Consider the following 8,566-nt stretch of genomic DNA (forward strand, 5'->3'; position numbering starts at 1 on the left):
ACAGTTCCAGAGATGGAGAGTTATCTTGAATAGCCTCCCTGGTGCTCGCCTCTCCAGACTTCCTTAGACTCTATGATTTGGGAGGATCTAGGGGCTGCGTGGGCATTTTGCTCTTTACCTAATAGCCATGTGGTGCAGAGAATGCTCGGAAATTATACCATCTGTTAATTATCCTTTGAATTGGAGTTGGGTAATGAGACTCTCATTTCTGATGAAGGCCCAAGCCAACACATGGAGAAACTGCAGCTCTCCATTCATCTGACTTCCTTTGTAGCTAAAATAAGCCTTCTGGGTGGGAGAGAGGGCAGCCTGGGCTCTGGATCATAGGATATGATTCTGTAGCCCAGCATGAGGCAGGAGTAGCCAGGGAAGGCTCAGACACTAGAGCCCCCTCCAGGTGAGTTGCCTTTCTGCCCAAGGCAGACAAGCTGGGGATGTAAGTGATCCTTCCCTTCATCTCCAAGTACCTTGGGAAAATAGTACTTAAACCTTACCCCTAGGGGCACAAAACAGACAGCTGCCTCCTCTATCCCCTCTCAGCCCCCTCAGTACTTCCACCCCACAGAAGCAAAAAAGATACTCTAAATCTTCCATGCGTCACTGGAAGTCTCAAATGAGGGGTGTCCCTGATGATGAGACCCCTACAGGAAGGACTGTCTGATTTAGGGAACTTGCCAGCTATAAGGAACCTATAGGCCTCCCTTCTGCCTAGGAGAAAACCAAGACACAGTGAGGTCCTGTTATCTGTTAAAAGGGAACTTGCTACTCTTCTAGTGTAAATCTTCCTCTTTCTATTGGAGGCTTAAAAGGAAAGTGACCTGCTGAGCTAGCCCCAGGGCTCTTATCCAGCTCTGTTGAGTCTTTCTCACCCAGGCTATTTCTATGACAAGAACACACTAGGAGAAGACTTGATCCTGGCTCTGAGCCCAACAGTATAATTCAGAAAAAAAAAAAATGCTCCAGAGCACCTAGGGCCAAAAGAAAAGGCCAAAGAAGGTCAGAGAAAGAGCTGTGAGAGTGCAGAAAATCCCAGAAGACTTCCTGGAGGAGGTAGGATTGGGACTACATTTTGAAGAATTTAGGAACAAAGTGGGCATGGTAGCATGTGCCTGTAATCCCAGAGATTTGGGAGGAGAGGCAGGAGGATGTCAAGTTTGAGTCCAGCCTGGGCAATTTAGCGAGACCCAGTCTCAAAATAAAAAGCAAAAAGGGGTGTGAATGTAACAGTTACCCCCCATCCCCACCCCGCCAGGTTCATTCTTAAGTGTTGGGGGGAAAAAATCAGAAACAGCATTGCTGGCAAGAGGAATTCATCAGCAAAATGGTTTACCCTATAGGTTATGTGTCTTCTCCAAGGTTGCACAATTGCAATTTAAACCCAAGCAATCTGGCTCTAGACTCCATACTCTTAACACAGTATACTATGAATGAGTGAAAGAAATGAATACAATGTGTGGCCTTGGCTGGAGCTGATTTGGGTGGGTCTGTTGTGGCCCAGCACACTGAAGGGGCAGACAGAGCCACATTAGGAAGTACCAGGTGAGTTCTGTCTTGGACAGATCCTTGTGGACTGAAGTTCTGGAACTAATGGTCCGCTGGAAGGAAGGGTGAGGAGTTAGGCTGGGCTAAGCTGTGGTGTTTGGTAAGTTAGGTATATTAAATACATTTCCTACTTATGATATTTATCAGAACATAACCCCATTGTAAGTTGGGAAGGATCTGTATTTGGCTGCTGATGGGAAAGTTCAAGGTGATCTTTGACGGGCAAGCAGGTCAGCTTATCTGGCAAGAGAAAACGGTGGTGACAAGCCCTGGCACCTGGTCACATTAGCCTTCAGTCAGGCAAAACCATCTAACACAAAGCCTATTTTATAATAAAGCTAAATATCTCATAGAATTTATCAAATGTAGTCCTGAAAGTGAAAAAAAAAATAGTTGTATGGTACAATTTTGCACCATTATAAAGCTGGAAAATTGTGTGAGTTGAACCATTATATGATGGAGACTGTATTTTTAAAAATAATATAGGAAAAAGAGAAAAATAAATAAATAAAATTAACATAGAGGTGGGGAGTGCAGGTTAATGGTAGAGCACTTGCCTCGCATGGGTGAGGTCCCTGGGTTTGACCCCTAGCACTGCAGAGGCATCCGTGAGCCCTCCACAAGGTGAACAGTCTTCCTTCACCATGAGCTCCCACCATAATGGACTAGGCTGCCACAGGCCCAAAGCAACAGATCCAAGTGACCATGGACTGAAATCTTTGAAACTGTGAGCCAAAATAAGCCTTTCCTCCTTAAAAAGTAAAAAATGAAAATTGATTAACATTTTGTAGGTTAAAAAAAAATCTCCTGTCTTTGGATGGAACTGGAGATTATGCTAAGTAAAGTAAGCTCCCACAAAACCAAAGGCCACAGTTTCTCTCTGACACTCTGATATGCAGATGCTAACTCACAATGCTGGGGGGGGGCGGTAGGGAAAAATGCAAGCACTTTTCTGTTAGACAAAAGGAAATGAAGGGAAGTGGGGGTTGAGAGTAGGAAAGTTAATAGTATGAATCAGACATTACTTTCCTATGTTCATATATGAATACATGACAGATGTAATTCCACATCAAATATAACCCAAAGAATGGGAAGTTGTAGCTAGGTATGGTGGTGCATGCCTGTAATCCCAGCAGTTTGGGAGGTTGAGGCAGGAGGATTGTGAGTTCAAAGCCAGCCTCACTCAGCAAAAGCGAGGCACTAAGCAACTCAGTAAGATCCTGCTTCTAAACAAAATACAAAATAGGGCTGTGGGTGGCTCACTGGTTGAGTGTCCCTGAGTTCAATCCCTGGCACCACCTCCCCAAAAAAAGAGCGGGAAATTGTACTCCATATATGTATAAGATGTCAAAATATGTTCTACTGTCAAGTTTATAAAGAAATATATCAAAACTCAAAAAAAAAAAAAAAGAAAAAGAAATCTCCTGTCTTTAACCCCTACCACTGCAAAATAATAACAATAATAAAAAGTCTCTTGTAGGTCTCTTAGGGGTACAGTTCAATGGTACAGTGCTTGCCTATCATGAATGAGGCCCTCTGGATTCCATTCTCAGCACTGGAAAAAAACAAGGATAAAAAACTCTTGCAGATTTTTTTTTTAATTTTTAAGTATTCAGAAAAAGTAAAACAATGGTATAATAAGCCAGGCACAGCAACACACACCTGTAGTCCCAGCTACTTGGGAGATTGAGGCAGCTGGAGATCACTTGATCCTGGCAGTTCTAGACCAGCCTGGCAACACAGTCAGACCTCATTTTGAAAGGAAAAAAAAAAAAATGACATAATAATCTCCCCCCTAGTTTCCACATTTGCTGACACTCTGCCTTACCCCTTACAACTTTTGGAGAATGATATGAAAATAAAGTGCCCACATAATGGTGGATCTACTGAAGGCCCCTCAGCAGGCAGGTCCTGAGAGGGAGAGTCCTTGCCTTCTGCCATGTACCCACAGACCCCGAGCACAGCCAGGAACATGAATGAGAATTCCTGGAATCATCGTATATCAAGTTCTTTCCAAATTCCTGTCTCCCAAAGGTCTAAGCTGTCACTTTCTTTTTTTTCGTTTTCTTTTTTTTTTTTAGTTGTAGATGGACACAATACCTTTTATTTTATTTATTTATTTTTATGTGGTGCTGAGAATCGAACCCAGAGTCTCACACATGCTAGGCGAGCACTCCACCACTGAGCCATGACCCCAGCCCTAAGCTGCCACTTTCTTTATATATATTTTTTCTTAAGTTTTAGGTGGACACAATATCTTTATTTTACATTTATGTGGTGCTGAGGATCGAACCCAGTGCCTCGTGCATGCTAGGTGAGCACTCTACCACTGAGCCACAACCACAGCCCATAAGCTGCCACTTTCAATCCAAAAGTTTATGTATTACATTTAGTCATATGCCACTTAAATTTTTTTTTCTTTTCTTTCCTCCCTTTTAAAAGTATTTTTGATTTTTTTAAATGATATTGACTGGGTCTAGGTCAGTTTTATTGTTGGGGTGCCATATTTTGTACGTGTTTGATTCAAGGACCCCTTATGATGTCCTTCAGAGTAACATTAGAAAGCCTGGAATCTAAGCATGTTGCTCCCTTTTGGAAAAACACTGCACTGAGCTTTTCTGTTGTACCTTGAATAAAATCCAAGTTCCTGTACAGATCCACAAAGCGCCATGTGGAGTGGCCCGGCCTCTCTTATTCCTCCTCTTTCGCACTGTTCTGGACACCTGGCTTCTATCCAGTTGTTGAACATGGCAAACTTAAATGCCTCTGCTTTCATGTATGGCAATTTGTAATTACATAGAGTAAGTACTTGTTAATTTACTTGGCTATCAGCAGTCTCATTGGTAGTAAGCTCCAGGACCAGGGAGAACAAATGTGTCCTAAATATCTAGCACCTAGCACTAGTAAATATCAGTCAAATGAATATGTAGATGGTTGGATGGATGGTTGGCTGGCATAGAGGGGCAGCAAAGTGTTCCTTCGTGCCTGGAACCTCCATCTGGTGGGCCAGTGGGGTCTCTGGGCTGCTCTGTGAAAACTCTTGAATTCATTCATTTTAACCACCAAACTGTTTCCAATGCCAGCTACATGGCCTGATGTTCTAAATGTTAGATTTTTGGGGGGGCTTAATTAAAGATGACATTAGAGACTTATCCTAGTGATAGGTTCAACTCACAGTGCCTGTGCTATTTTGTTGAGAGTAGCTCAAGACTGGGCGTGGTGGTGCATGCCTGTAATCCCAGTGGCTTGGGAGGCTGAGGCAGGAGGATCGAGAGTTCAAAGCCAGCCTCAGCAAAGTCGAGGCACTAAGCAACTCAGTGAGATTCTGTCTTTAAATAAAATAGAAAATGGGGCTGGGGTTATGTCTCAGTAGTTGAGTGCCCTGAGTTCAATCCCCAGTACCAAAAAAAAAAAATCTCACCATCCATAGTGGTGTAGAGTCCAAGATCCAGCTGAGATCATTTTCAGCCCTGAGCACAGAGGGAAAGAGGTGGAGTCTGCTTTGAGCTGCAAGCAGCAAATCCAAAAGCAAAGCCTGCAATAACTTAGTTGTGGAAGTTATCAGAGCAGACCAAGGAGGGAGCTCTGCCCAGCCACAGGGCTAGGTGGCTGTGTGAGAGGTATACTGATAACAAAATTCTGGTTTTGGCCTTAAGGGGCAGCCAGTCTAATGCAGAGATAATTGCTGTTGCAGGGCTATATTCATTAATATTTTTGTGGAGGGGTGGAGGAGTTAGGAACGGTTTTTTGTTGTGGTGGTGCTAGGGATTAAACTCAGGGCCTTGTACATGCTATAGGGATTGAACCCAGGGCCTTGCACATGCAAGGCAAGCACTCTACCTAAGAGCTACAAACCCAGTCTTAGGAAAGGCCCATTTATTTATTTATTTGTTTGTTTGTTTATTTATTTATTTATGCAGTATTGGGGATTGGACCAGGAGTGTTCTACCTCTGAGTTACACCCTCAGCCCTTTTTCTTTTCTTCTTCTTTTTTTTTTTTAATTTTGAGACAGTGTCTTGTTAAGTGACTGCAACTGTCCTTAAACTCGTGATTCTCCTGCCTCAGCCTCCTAAATTGTTGGGATTACAGGGGAGGACTACTTTAATAAGGAAAGGCTTTTTCAAGGAGCGGGCATTTGGACCACCTTGAAAAAGGAGGAGGAATTCCACATAGGCACAAGGAAAAGGCAGAGTGAATGGCATGAACTAAAATGGAGAAATGTGTTACCAGTGTTGGGAGATGAGACAGGAAGAGTCCAGGGCAGACACAGAACCTGTGGTGGGCAACTGCAGAGCAGACAGCCTGCTAATCTGAACGAGGGCCACATTTTTTTTTTTTTTTTTTTAAAGAGAGAGAGAGAATTTTTTAATATTTATTTTGTAGTTTTCGGCGGACACAACATCTATGTGGTGCTGAGGATCGAACCCGGGCCCCAAGCATGCCAGGCGAGCGCGCTACCGCTTGAGCCACATCCCCAGCCCAAGGGCCACATTTTGATGAACATGGATTCTGGTTGAGAAGTCTGGACTTTGTAAGTTTAGGGAAACATCTGAAGTTGGGTTTTTGGGGCAGGCAGGGAAAGGACAATTATGGCTGAATCATTTGGTAGACTATTCTGGCTCCAAGAGGAAGGTGCACCTGCAGGAGGAACTGGGAGCTTACAGACCAGTAAGGAGGCTGAGGCTGCTGTCAAGGGGGCAGTGATGAGGACTCAATGGGACTGTGCAGGAAAGCTGCCTGTGGAGTGGTCCAGGTGACTCTAGGGGTTTCTTTGGGGTGAAACTGAGATTGGGAGTGTCAGATGATCAGATTGGGAGTGATTGATGGAGATGCTCAGATAAGAAAAACTGTGTTTGGGGGCCCTGCAGTGGTGATAGAGCACGTGGAGAAAGTGCGTGGGAGGCCTGACAGCTGGAAACCAGCATTAAGGGTCAGGTGCCCTCTCTTTCCCTTGCCTACTTCTCCAGCCATTCTACCTCCCTCAGTCTGCACTCCAGCCATTCAGACCTTCTTCCTGCTCCCTCATGTGCTCTCTCAGTCTGGAACATTCCACATTCTGAGGGGGGTGGAGACAGAAATGCTGATGAGGTAGCAGAGCCTGCAAGTGTCCGCCCTTGATTAGTCTTTGGGGGAAAGGAGCCAGATGGGATGGTAATTTGACAGGAGAGGCAAGAAGCTGCCTGAAGTTGGGAAATGTGTGAGCAGGTTGGTACCGAGGGGAAGGGATGGTAAAGAAAGGGACGCGAGGGAGAGGGGAGGTTCAGGAGAGACCTAACTGAAGAACAAGGAGACATAGAAAGGCAAGTGGCAGTCAGTGAGACCTAGGGCACAAGATGACAAGGGCTGGTTCTGCCAAAAAAAAAATTAAAAAAAAAAAATTTTTTTTTTTCCTCTAAGATGGAAGGGAAGGATGAACACTGTTCTAAATAGAACTTGATTCTTCATTTTAGGACTTAAACAAACAAATCTTCCTGAAGGGCCATACCTTTGCATCAGCAATTTATGATGCCATAAAAATAATTTCTCAGACCATATTTGAGAGGTCCTCATGGAGGAAGGGAGCCCCATTCCTATGTGAAGGGACAGGGGACGCCCTCCAAAATGCAGGGCATGTGAACCAGACAATTAGAGCAGCTACAGGACCTTCACTCCAGAAAATGGGGCTTCTGCAGAGGTCGCTGGGACCCCTACCTCTGAACTGGAGGTTGAGAGCAGGCATCTGGGTCTTCTTACCTAGCAGGTCATTGGGGGAGCAGCACATTGCTGGGTTTCTGCAACAAGAACCTGCCTGCAGCACCCCCCTCCCCGTGGGGGGTGCTCTTAAAAGGGCGATGTTAGTGATGGAGGCGTCAGCCCCATCTGGGCCTGGCACAGTTAGGGCTGCAAGAACGCACCCCCCCCCCCCCTTTTTGCGCCTATTTGGGAGGAGCTATGGGGAACCCCATGCAGGGAGATGACTGGGGGAGTGGAGCAGGCCCCTCATCCTGGCACAGGCTCTGACATGCAGCACATTTCTCTGGGGCCCATCCCAGCTCTGCCTGTCAGACTCATCCTGGGAGTGCAGCCAGGGCCGCCCAGGGACCCCCGTGGGAGGTATGGGGGTTGGGGAAGAGGTGTTCTTAGGACCCAGGGTAAACCGGAAAAGCTTCAGGAAAGGAAAAACAGGGCAGGCAAGTGTCAGTTCCTAAAAATGAGGTTTCAGTCTAGGAGAAGCCAATGGTTGGCCAGCTCAGGTAGACCCCCAAGATTCATGCTGACCCCCCCTAGTCCCCACCCCACAGTTTCCTGGCTCTCTCATATGTGTCTGGAAACCTGGCATCTAGTTGACTCTTTCCTGGTAGAAGCCAGACCAGGTCCCAGTGTCTCCTCTTGCCTGAAGCATCCAGACATGCATCTTGGGCACTGAATTCCTGGGTGTGGGAACCAAGGATTGGTGAGGGACCCAAGGCTCTGACTCACTCCACTGGCTTCTGGGGGTTTGTTTGCTGAGGTAACCTGGTAGCCGAGGTTGGAGATGGGGCAGGTCAAGTTGCCAGGGATGAGGGCATCAGCCGTGGGTTGTGAAGGCAACTATTAGGGTGGAGTCAAGGTTATCTGGGCCTGTTCCCAGTTGCTCACCTTCCAGGTGGGTCAGCCCATCCTAAACAAGGCTTGCATCAGCCACAAGCCACTGCTTCAGGGAGAGGAGTCTGGCTGTCATTTCACTCTGGGGGAAGGGAAGCCACACCTTTCCCAATAGACTGAGGTCTTTGCAAGCAGGGACTGTGCCCCTTCTTTTCATAAGCACTGTTCCCAGTGTCTGGCCCAGGGTCAACACTGTAAATGTCTGTATGACCACCTGCCAACATATTTTTGCAGATGAACTGGAGGAACCTCGGCCACAGTCCTACTATCGACCATTCTCTCCTCTGGCTTCAGGAAGCCAGGTGTGTATGTGTGTGTTCTAACAGACATGTTGGTCCACTCAGCAATCTTCCTAGCCCAGCTCCCCAATTGATCACACCAGGAGTCTGCACAGGGTAG

This window comes from Marmota monax, unplaced genomic scaffold, assembly GCF_021218885.2.
Source record: "Marmota monax isolate L192 unplaced genomic scaffold, Marmota_monax_Labrador192_F-V1.1 WCK01_AAM20220418_F8-fsc00181, whole genome shotgun sequence".
Lineage (NCBI taxonomy): Eukaryota > Metazoa > Chordata > Mammalia > Rodentia > Sciuridae > Marmota > Marmota monax.